This window comes from Peromyscus californicus, unplaced genomic scaffold (genome assembly GCF_007827085.1).
Source record: "Peromyscus californicus insignis strain IS unplaced genomic scaffold, ASM782708v3 Scaffold_15__1_contigs__length_86483966, whole genome shotgun sequence".
NCBI lineage: Eukaryota > Metazoa > Chordata > Mammalia > Rodentia > Cricetidae > Peromyscus > Peromyscus californicus.
This window is the reverse complement of record NW_026294447.1, coordinates 21,823,567-21,836,195: the sequence shown is the minus strand read 5'-3', so window position 1 is coordinate 21,836,195 and position 12,629 is coordinate 21,823,567. Positions and strand designations below refer to the sequence as shown.

General features: G+C 41.4%; 1 long non-coding RNA gene across 1 annotated transcript; it reads right to left on the bottom strand.

Annotated features, from left to right (window-relative positions):
* Positions 1–4,686: 4,686 nt before the first annotated feature.
* Positions 4,687–12,369, bottom strand: LOC128110740 (uncharacterized). The gene is made up of 2 exons (XR_008218305.1): positions 7,794–12,369; positions 4,687–6,098 (listed from the first exon to the last, which is right to left on the bottom strand). It is a non-coding gene; the product is annotated as an uncharacterized LOC128110740 (long non-coding RNA).
* Between the last annotated feature and the right edge of the window lie 260 nt (positions 12,370–12,629).

Genomic DNA, 12,629 nt, shown 5'->3' with positions numbered 1-12,629 from the left:
TCTGGAATAGGGAACATTTTATTTTTAATTTTAAAAGTGAAAAGGCTTACTTGTTTAGGGAAGACACATCTCAAAATTAAAATGTTTTAGAAAATAAAACTTAGCAAAAGATTGTCAATGCTCTCTCTATCTCTAGCCCCACAAATCTTGCTCTCTGATGTAGGTTTAGGGTTATCATATGGCAGAGCATTAGACACCCTCAGGACTCTTTCTCTCTACCCTTGGCATCGATAATGGCCTTTAAACATAAAAGAGTTTTCCCTTCGCATTCTGTCAAAGAAGCAACTAATTTTTTTCAGGGTTTATCAGCTAATTAGAAGAGCTGGTTTGTGTGGGCTAAAAATTTCTCATCTCTCAGCCCAAATTTGGAATCTATTTTGAACTTGAAATAAAATACACATAATACTTGTCTACTCCTACACCAAAAGAAACGGAGAAGAGAAAAATCTACTGAAGTACACAAAAACATCTTTTCTTATCTTTAGTTTTTACTTATTTATGTGTGTCTGTTTGTGTGTGTGTGTGTGTGTGTGTGTGTGTGTGTGTGTGTGTGTGTGTGCGCCACATGTGTATGGGTACCTATGGGGGCCAGAACGGTTTGATAGGTACCCTAGAACTGAAGTTGCAGGCAGTTGGGAGCTGCCCAACACTGGTGTTGTAAACTCCGGTCCTATGGAAGAGCAACAAGTGCTCTAAACCACTGAGCCATCTCTCCAGCCTCATGAACTTTTATTATAAGCATCTATTTCTTCTAGATTTAAGAAAATAAGAATTTTCAAAAAAGATTACCAATCTTTGTGTGTGTGTGTGTGTGAGAGAGAGAGAGAGAGAGAGAGACAGAGAGACAGAGAGACAGAGAGACAGAGAGACAGAGAGAGTGTGTATTACTGTCTTATTTTATTTAAACACACACAACAAATCAAATACAACACATATAAGAGGATAGTATATCATGGCAAGGTAAGACGTATCCTAGGAATGCAAGGCTGGTTCAATACTGGAAAATCTATCGATGTAACACACATGATCATCTCGATATCTATACATGATGCTTTTAGTAAGCCAAAAATAATAATAAATAAAAAATGGCTTCAGGCAATAAAGTGTGTCTACACTAGACCTTCAGCTAGTATCACAGTAAATGCGGAAAGAGCAAATGTCTTCTCCCTGTAAGCAAGAATAAGATAAGGATGTCCGCTTTCACTGCTCCACTCGGCATCTACGGAAGGTCTTAGCAAACGCAGAACAGCAGAAAACAGAAACGCAGACAAGCAGGAAGCGGGCAGAATGTTCTCTGTTTGAAGATAAATGAAGGTATCTGAGGTATCAACAACATTAGTTATTAGGGAAATGCAAATTAAAAATAGAGTGACATACATCTCCACACTTACTACAGTAGCGGAAAGCATGGATAAGGTGTGGTGTGTGTATGTTGGTATGTGGAACAACAGAACTCTGTTGGTGGTGGTGGTGGAAATAAATATTGATGGAGCCACTCTGGAAACAGCTTATGGTTTGTTTGGTTGTTTTTTTTTTTTTTTTTTAATAAAGTTAACTATGTATTTTGCAATCCTGTTTCTAGATACTACCCGAGAGAAATGAAAACTCATTTCCATACAAAACATTTATTTTACTGTTTTAAGGCTTTTTCTTAGTTAAAAACAAATTGGAGAGACAACACAGTGCTTTTCTTTGGCATGGAAGCAAACTCTAGTACATCCCAGGAATGAGATTATCACTTAGCAATACAAAGCCATGACCTACTCACTCATGCAGCATCAGGGATGAACTGTAAATGCCTCTTGCTAAGTGAAAGACCCAAAGACTGTACCCCAGGTGAATCACTTACACAACAGCCCAGCAAAGGAAAAAAAAAATCATACCACAGAAGATAGGTGAGTGGTCATCAGGGACCTTGAGGAGGGATTGAAGATAAAGCCAGGGATGGAGATTTTTGACAAAAAATGGAACTGTGTGAATGTCAAAGATCATAGTCTCACAGCCCCAAAGTATGACTTCTCTGTAGGTCAATACTGTACATATAAAGAGTAAGTTGGCATATGGAGATGAAAACATGAAAAACTGGAAGGCTATACACCAACATACCAATGAGGATCATCTCCTTAATGCGTATTTCAGAAGATTAAATTTTCATCCTTGTCTCTCTCTGAGGTTTTAAGATGACCCCTGAGCAGTGTGCATTGCTTTCGTTTCTAAGAGAGGAAGAAAGTCCCATTGCTTCTATCTGTCCACCCGCCCTAGTTAAGACTGGCAGTGCCTCTCAGAGACCTCCCGATTCCAGTCTGGTTTCCCTCTTCTCACCTGGGCCCCCTGTCCTTTGTAACAGTTTCGGCATGGCGGTCCTCATTTAAAGAAGCTGGATTGGTTGATTTCAACGCCCACTCTCTCATTTCTCCAGTCGAGTTCTGACAAAGTGAGATCCAGCCAAGGCAGACCGAGCTGTTATGGCACGTGAACACTGCTAGGTGCGCTGCAGAATCTCCTCTGCAATCGGAGCACAGCAGCTTAGAATGATGAGCTTTCTTCAGCCCTCGACTTAGAGGTGCTCGTGGTCACCAACTAATGAGACCAAAGTTGAGTAAATCCGGAGTCCAAATTCTTAAGCATCTTGGTGGAGTGAGGTGATTAGAAAACATGGTATTGGAAAGAAAGCTAAGTTCTAGGGCCTGGCTTGCTGCTCGTTTGCTGTGTGATCTTGGAAAAATTGCTTACCCTCCCGGAATCTGTTCTTACCCTTTTGACCGTCTAGGGGCCTTCAGTTCCCATCAAAAGGGCTGCCTAATTGTTAAGAAACAGTACCAGGGCTGGGCGGTGGTGGCGCACGCCTTTAATCCCAGCACTTGGGAGGCAGAGGCAGGCGGATCTCTGTGAGTTCGAGGCCAGCCTGGGCTACAGAGGGAGTTCCAGGAAAGGCGCAAAGCTACACAGAGAAACCCTGTCTCGAAAAACCAAAAAAAAAAAAAAAAAAAAAAGAAAAAGAAAAAAGAAAAAGAAACAGTACCAGGCTCTTGCTTCTACCTCATTGCTCTCCTAATCCCTCACCCAAGGAGAGCCTGCCTTTTCTTTGTACTTTTTCTTTTTCTATCCAATAAGATTCAGCCTAAGACGCTGGATCCAAAGCAATACTGTTTTATACACCCCTAGAGTTAGGTGGTCATTACTGACTTTATGAACATTAATTTCTACCCTCAATCAAAACGTATGGCTATTTACAATTTAATTATCATTTGTTTTATTGGGTTTGTTCGTTTGTTGAGACATGGTCTAACTTTGCAGCTCAGACTCATCTCAAACTTGTGGCAATCCTCCTGCTCCAGCCTCCCAAGTGGTAGGAATATCAGCATGCACCATCATCTGATTATTTCTCATGATTATTTCTAAATGTAATTGAATAGGATGAAGTAAAGTTTAAAATTATGTTTTTTTTTCATTTACACTAGCCACACTTCAATGTTAGTCAGCACCAATACAGACTGTGTCCTTTACCTTCAATGTTCTCTTCTAACATGTAAACCCCCAGAGGTTCTGGGAGCCCAGCAGTGCCTAACAGTGACTGCAGAGGAGAAACTCAGGTAGTGCTGTGTTTTGCTTCCAATATTCATAATTTAGTGAGAAAAAATAACACAAGCCTAAGCTATGAAATACTAATTAAATCATTAATGCAATTTTAACTTTAGTTGCAAAAGATCAAATTTCTAAACAGCCAAACCATTTCCCCCTTCCCAAAAAAGAGAAACAAAATCATCATTCTGCCAGTGATATCTTCGGTTAGGAGCTGAAGTCTTCTGTGACACATGTAATTATACAGGCTCTTAGATGTGGAGAGGCCTATGTGAAATACGCTTCTGCAAAACCTTCCTTAAAATAAATCTGCTAATAAGATTTCAATGTGCCTGGCCAACATTGCCCCGGCAACCTGCAGCATTTCAATAGAAGGGAAATGAATATGTTTACCTTATGACAGAGGTGACTAACTAAGGCCAAGTGATTTAGCCAAGGTCACCTTTCAGCATCACTACTGGATGCATTTGCCCTTGGACACCTGAGCCCCTGTGCCAGCCTCTCTTCATGAAATGCTGGAGCTCCAAATCACGCCTATACCCCTAGGACATTTTATACCCGCTAATGACACCACTTATTCTGAGTGCCTACAATTTGTAAGCTCTCTGCAAGAGCAGAAGCCGAGGCCAGTGAAACCCCCAACTCTGTCGCATAAACAGCTCTGTGACAGTTGAGTCGCTGCACAGAGGAAAGGACACACACACACACACACACACACACACACACACACACACCCCAGGCCAAGTTTCTGTCATTCCACTAACACTGCTACCGGCAAGTATGTTGTTAAGAAATGACAGAAAAATGGTAAATCTGCATTACTACACCCGCCCCCACCATATGCTAAAAGCTTTCTCCAAATGATAATACACACAAAAAAATCCATATCTCAGACAGAAGGATGGGTTGGGGAAGTGGCTTCGGGCACATGATGATTGAGATGCTCGTACAAGATAAATTGCTTTTTGATAATTAGATTTGAGGCGATTTTTTTTTTGGTCTTCTGATGCCATTGTTTAGTATAATTCAGAAAAGACATAAAATTCCAAGGAGACAAATGTCTTCTTTACATGCTCAATCTCTTTACGATTGTATCCAAGACAATTCAACAAGAAATTTCATGAAATTTATTTGATAGGCTTATTTGCCAAATATTTTCAATATTCAAATGGTTCATTTTTAAAAAACCAAACTGTAACGAAGACTTGAAAGTTAGTCCAGAGTACATCATCATTAACATTCTAAGGGACAGGAAGGGGGATAGATATGCATTTCAGCAAATGGAATTAGGAAAATGAGCCTGATTTCATGTTTTAAGTATTCCCAGATAGATCCTAGAATCGTAGCATACATAATTGGCCCCAATTGTTAAAACTGAGAAGTTTAACAAGGCACAAGATTAAAGTGCATGTACACTACGCTAACCTCTCTCTCCTTCATTAACAACTATTAAAAATGCTTTCTGCTGCCCCTGTACTTCATATTCAAGACAGTTTCTTCACTAACAGCCTTCCCTTATTGCAGCCAATTGGCTTGACTGTGGCTCTTTAGGCTGACATTCTGATAAACTAGGACTCCAGGTCCATTGAGAACAGCGGGAGAGTAATCTGCAGCCAACACTCACTTTTTAAGGGAGAAGCAGAGGACTAAGAGAATCGGGAAATCAACAGTTCCAACGAAAACTTATGGCAGCTTCTTTGCTGTGGTCCACGTGGAAACCCACTCCATCTGCAGCCCTGGGAGGTACGGTGAATCTTTTCATTAAAGATATTTGGATGAGCCGGGCGGTGGTGGCGCACACCTTTAATCCCAGCACTCGGGAGGCAGAGCCAGGCAGATCTTTGTGAGTTCGAAACCAGCCTGGTCTACAGAGCGAGATCCAGGAAAGGCTCAAAACTACACAAAGAAACCCTGTCTCGGAAAAAAAAAAAAAAAAAAAAGGTATTTGGAAGAGAAGGGAGGATAAAGACTCTGAGGGACACAGAGTATGAGAAACAGATGCAGGGAAAGGAAAAGACGGACAGTGAGGAGTGAGCGACCACAAAGAGCACAGATGGATGACCTGGAGAGGGAGTAGAGAGAGAAGTAAGACACCCTTCAGTAGAGCTAGTTTATGGTGGGATTTGAATAAAAGAATCTATTTGCAAGTTCAAGCAAGAGTAAAACGCAGGTGACGCTCAGTGGGCACTGGCTTGCTCAGCAGCCCAGTTGCTTTTTTGTAAAAAACAAACAAACAAAAACTACACCATGGTCCTTGCTCTGGGGCTGTCTTCTGAGAAACATCCAACCTTGGAGTTTTCACTCACACCATTCCTGTGACACTCCTCTCCAAACATGATGGGTACTAATTGTAATCTCCAAACTCTTCAGCTCATGAAGTTACCGTTCATTTGAAACTCATCTGTTGCTACCATCCCATAACGCAGTGGCCCACATTACTCCAGGAGCCTGGCTTCTCCTCAGTTGCTGCAGATCATTGCTTCAGACGCTTGCTTTAGTCAAGGCATCCTCGACCCCTACGAAGCAGGAGGTAGAGATATTGTAAAGGTGACGGAGTCTGGGGAAACGGCAATACAGTTGTTCAGCCAGACAGTTGATGACGTTGGCTTGGCATTCCATTAGCATATAGGAAGTAGTCCGGCCATCTCTGTGTTAATGTGCAAGCCATTAACTTGCATGTACACTATGCTATATCGGCCATTCTCTGTGCATGCATCAGAATCATCTGGAGTGGCATGTACTGAAACACAGCGCTGAACCCTTCCCAGAGTTTCCAACTCAGTATGTCAGGGGACACACCATAAAAATCATTGCTATAAGCAATACCAGGTATTTAAGAAGGGGAGGCTGCAGAGAGCCCCCCCCCCCGTGTGTGTGTGTGTGTGTGTGTGTGTGTGTGTGTGTGTGTGTGTGTGTGTCTGTCTGTCTGCCTGTCTGTCGTCTGTCTGTGTCTGTGTGTATTAGATTAGTAAATGCAAAGAAGAAAGAAATGACCTCTGCTTGGTTAGCCCAGCCCTTTTGAAACTTGAATGTGCAGATTCAAAGTGACAGGCCTGGGATGGGTTCTTTAATTCTACATTTCTAGCAAGCTCTCGGGCCACGGTGCTGACCCTAGAGTCACACTGACTTTCGCTGTCCTGATATAAGTAGGGCAGTGTTTCTACAGGCATACCTTAAGTACTATCAGTATTAAAATCCTTGTGCTGTTTGGGAGAGTGGGGGGATTCCTGGTCTACCAGAAACTTTGGAGGTGGGACACATGGTCTTCATGTCAAAAAGAGTTTCTTGAGCTCCTATCTAGATTTAGGACATAGGTCTGGCTGTTGAATGTGACAAGTGTTTAGGGACCAGCCCTTCTAGTCACTGACTGTTGGTTATTATGTCTTCATTTTACTGTTTGCTGTTGTTCAGCGCCCTACAGACCCACATTGGAATGCCAAAATGTTGGTGTTGCTCTTTGGAGGGGGGACCCACCACCCAGCTCCCAAATAAATCACACACGGAGGCTTATTCTTAATTATAAATGTTCTGCCTTAGCTTGGCTTGTTTCTTGCCAGCTTTTCTTAGCTTTAAATTATCCCATCTACCTTTTGCCTCTGGGCTTTTATCTTTCTCTATTCCTGTACACCTTTTCTTTCCTTCTTACTCCATGTCTGACTGTGTGTCTGGGTATCTGGGTAGCTGTGTTTCTGAGTGTCTGGGTGTCTGTGTGTCTGTGTGTCTGGGTGTCTGGGTGTCCGGCCCCTGAAGTCCTCTTTCCTTCTCTCTCATTTCTTGATCTTTCTTTTTTCCCCCAGATTTCTCCTTCTATTTATTCTCTCTGCCTGCCAGCCCCACCTAGCCTTTCTCCTGCCTCACTATTGGCCATTCAGTGCCTTATTAAACCATCAGGTGTTTTAGACAGGCAAGTAACACAGCTTCACAGAGTTAAACAAATAAAACATAAAAGAATGCAACAACCTTTGCATCATCGAAAAAAGTTCCACAGCAAAAACAAACGTAATACATCTTAAAATAATATTCTACAACAGTTTGTCTTTTGTTAGCCATTGATGACATCATCAGAAAAGATAAGAGGATCTTAAAATATGAGGTAAAACTTTTAATGATCTATGTTGTTCTGTATTAGCAAAAATCTCCATAGAGAAAAAAAACTGGAAACTAGACCATCTGTTAAATTTTTCACAAATTTAAATTATTTGCATTCTTACCTATTCTGTTTTTATAGGCAACCACAAATTGTTGTCTAGACTTCTTTTGTTAGTAGTAAGTGAAAAATGTTTTTGTGATGATTACTTAATATGTTGCTAAATCCAGAAGATAGAAGTGGTCTGCCAGAAAATGCCATATTGAAGTTTCCTAAACACTACAGAAAATAGAAATTATTTACAGCTAGTATTCAACATTGGCAAACAAGTCATGCTATTAAAGATGGATTTGCATATGTTATATTAAGAGGCATGCAAATGTATGTGCAAAACTAGGCATAATTAATCATTTCTACCAACGATAAATATCCCACTGCCCAGTTTTGCCAATCCCCATTCCCTTTCTTTTGGGCATGAATGTACATTTCTAATCCCCTAGGAGCTCAGCATATGTTCAGTAGATGTCTCTTCACCCCAAAATTGTGTGCTAACACCTACGCTTGAAGGACTGAACCACTTGGAGAATATTTTAGGTTCTCATCCAAAGACCAAGAAAATCAAAGTTTAAACAGCATCAAATATAAACAGTTGTTGCTTATCTTTGGGCTTCCCATCAGGACCACCCAGAGAGCTTGCTAAGGGTTCAGTCCCCAGCCACTTCAAGATTCAGATTCAGTGAGTCTTGAGTGCCCAGGAAATGTAACTTTCTGAGAAGGCCTATATCGTCCCCAAGAGCAGCCTGGGCTCAGCACTACTTGCACAGACTTTGGGCAAAGTATGGGAAGTAACAATACTATTGCTGCTATTTAGTTAATATTAGTATTCTTACGTGGCAGACATTTTACTACACACTTCCCATGTCATCACAGTAACTACCCACTTCGTAGATAAAGAAGCTAAGACCCAGAGAAGTAGCATATCAGTGTTGGGCTTTATCACTGAGTAATGTGAGGGTCATTTAAGAAGATAGGCAAGTCATTCAAGTCATTTGAAGGTGAGGGCCGTTGGACTAGCCGCTGGGTCACAGGTCAGCCTCCTTCAAGTTTTAATGTTTACCAGCGGAACTGAATTGAACTGAGACGAAGTTTTTAGTTCTGCGGGTCAAGATGCATTGGGACACTTCTTTCTCCACCTACCTATTTGTGATCAAAACCACCACTTCACCTATGGCTCCCTATTTCCCACAGAGAAAAATCTCCTTTACAGCCATCTCTAATCTCCCTTCCATGCTTCCTGCCCAGCCTTCCTTCAAAGCAAAGCCTTGAGTTACTCTGTGCTCTTGCACATGGAGTTCTTACTGACCCAGTGTCTGGCTCTCCTTGGACATGCAATAGACATCCTTCTTTTCTTGGTCAGAGAGAATTTGTTCTTTTAAGAGAGTGTTTTATTCAGTATGCCAAACACTCAAGAAGCTTGACTGAGGTGACATGGCAACTGGGCTTATGACATATTCCAAAAAGGGATAGGAATTGCTTTCATTTTGGAGAGATTTTTTTGTACATATATATGTATGCATGTGTTATATATATATGTGTGTATGTATTATATATTATAAATATGTTTGATTGTTCTTTCATATCCAGCCGCCCAATCCTCTCTCAATCACCCACTCATTGATTTGCATGTAGGTCAAGTTATAGATTCCAAGACCCCAAACTTAAATTGTCTATATTCACCACATAATCAACTGTTAATATTTTGTTACAATGCTATTAACTGTTTTTATAGTAAATCTATTGAAGTAAGTCTTTTGCTGTTCCGTTCATTTCTAGCTCTGCCTCTGAAATATTGGTTCAAAACCTTTTTTTTCCCAAAGAAATAGGTAAGAAAGTAGCAAGGAATGACAGCTGTGGAAAATGGACACAAGGACAAGAATGTTAAATTTGATTAGGGCAGCTACCGGCATAATAAAAGAGACAGAGCTGACATTGTGCTTTGGTTAAAAGATAATGATGAAGGCCAAGCTCTTCAACTGGCCCCACGCCCGGCACTGCCTTTGTACCAAGCCCAGGGAAGCAGTCAAATGGCATGTAACCAACATGACCTGTAAACAAGGGGTCACAGCAAGGCCACTGGAGTCAACCACATCATAGTGTTGTAGCAGTGAGGGAAAAAATATAGTAGACTTCTAAAAGGGGTTCTGTGCCCTTGGATAGCAAAAAAAACCAGTCTGCATAAAGGGGAATTTTCCCCTAAGTCTGAGTCCTCTTTTCATAAGGCATTTGTTGCTTGGCAACATGGGGCAGTTTTCACCGATGTCCTAAGGACTTCTCAGGCATCTTTGCATCTACACTTCTAGCCTTCCCTTCCTTAACTACCACACTGTGGTTTGCTAGGATATTATCTGTCACACACGCTAAAGTGAAAGCTCTGTGAGGACAAGGTGTAACTCACTGTGTGGCCCAAAGGCCTCCTTGATGGCATGGATAGAACACCATATAAGTTGGACGAATTGATGAAGGGGGAAATTAGTCACTTATACTATCATAGGTAGTTCCTATTAATGACACTCATTTTTTTTTTTAATGTGAAGTGTTTGTTTTGGTTAACCTGATGATAATGTGGGCTGCCTCAGACTGAAGGGGTGTGTGTGTGTGTGTGTGTGTGTGTGTGTGTGTGTGTTTTCACTCTGAAAGTGGGGAGGGTGATTTTGTTAGCCTGATGGTAATGAAGCAGAAAAGAGGTCTACATAGGATGCCCAGATGGACCGCATCTCCTGTAAAAGAGAAAGCATCAGACCTTCCTATCCCCATCATTGCTAAGAGTGGTCCTGAGCCTGACCAACTGCAGCAGGACAGGCGGATGCTTCCCCTGTCACTGTTTGTGCCCATCTTCCTGACTTTGTATGACTATGCAAAGATTCTTGGGTAGCAAATGATCCTGTTCCAGAGAGTTACAGCTTCAACATTTTCGTCCTCCCTCTCAACCAGGGCCTGGGAATCTGCAATCAATAATTTCAAAGACTAAATGAGATGGCCCATTCTTTCCAATGTGTTTTTCTATCTCACTACACACACACACACACACACACACACACACACACACACACACACACCCTGCCATTTTCTTTTTGCAATCATCTGCAATTAGTTTTCCTATTTAGAACAGAAGATACAGTCTTTTGATCACCTATTTGAATACTGTATAATTAATTCCACATTTGATGAAACCTAGGTTATTGAAAATGGTTGGGCACAGATTACCCTATTTTCTTACAGGGAGGCAGGATTAGTGGAGAGTCCCAGAAACGTTAGGAACTTTCAACATTTTCCCAGTGAAGTTTCTAACATGTCAGTCACCTTTCCTCAGATATTTAGGGTACACAGTCTTTGCCGCTGCCTTATTAAAGAAGAAGGACATAGGAAGAATAAAAGACATACAAATAGTCAGTGAGTATGTGAAAAAATGGTCAGCATCACCTACCACCAGGCAAATGCCAACCAAACACAGTGAGGTATCACCTCACTCAGGAATAGATTGCAAGTGCTGGCAAGAACATAAACCTCTTACACACTGTTGATGAGAATGTAAATGAATCCAGACAACTATGGAAAACAGTGTGGAGGTGGCTTAAAAACCAAAACCAGAACTGACACATGCAAACCACCCCACTGCTGGGTAAATATATGGAAGAAACAAAACCATTATGAGGAATATAATTTAGTTCAGCACTATAACCAAGATACAGAATAAACCAAGATGCTCACTGATGGATGAATAAATAAAGAAAATGTGACAGGTATATGAAAGGTACTTTTCAGCCATAGAAGTGTGGAATTCTGTTATCAGTAGCAACATGGATGGCATTGATGGTGCTGAGTGAGCTAAACCAGGCACAAAAAGTCAAATACCGAAACATCAATCTCATAGAAGAAGAGAGTGGAACCATGGCCATAGGAACTAAGAAGAGTGGAGATGTGGGGTACTGAAAGAGGATACCTAATGGGTATCAAAGTTTGGTTAGATAGCAGGAAGCAGTCCTGGTCTTCCATAATAATAGTGTTTCTATAATCCACAACGACTAATGGCATATTTCAAAATAACTAGAAAAGAATAATCAGAAACTTTCTGAGAGAAATTACAAATGTATGTAAATCAATAGATGCCCCAACTAGGTATCTTTTTCCAACAAGTGAAATCTCCAGAGCTTGGAATGGGTTATATCTAATTGAGTTGTTGGCTAAAGGGAGTCCCATGGAAACCCCAAACATCTCAGGCTATTTGCCAAGGCTAATGGTTGCTTCCAACAAACCAACAGTAAGGTCCGACCGTTGAAGACAATACTTAAATATCTCACTGAACATGGAGAAGTCAAGCTGGCATCTAATTAGAACCTTCAGCCCTACTGACTCGTGTTCATGGTACTGGAAGGTACTCTACACACTGCCAAAGGAGCAAGGCAAACCTCAACCCAGCTACAATCCTGGCAATCTTTACTGGTGATCTGCCTGCATGGTAATCTGGTATAATAGTGGCACAAATGTTGTGAGAGTAACCAGTCATATCTGATTGGATTCAAAACCCACTCCATGAAATGGAGCCCATGCCTGAAACTGCTTGCGTGGCTAAGAATCTGAGATTAGATAGGTTATGGGCCTACAGGAAAATCAAACACATAGCAAAAAAAAAAAAAAAAGTTTCCTAACAACAGTCTACTATACCCATAGATCAGTATCTCATTCAGCCATCATCAGAGAGGCTTCCTTCTGCAGTAGGTGGGAACTAATACAGAGACCCACAACTGGACAACGGGTAGAGAGTGAGAGACTTTGGGATATCCAGTCCTAAATGGGATTTCTTCATCACATTCCTCCCCTCAGGGCTCAGGGAACTATGTGGAAGAAGTAGCAAGAGCCAGAGAGGATAGATGTCACCAAGGAAACCTTGTCTTCCACACCC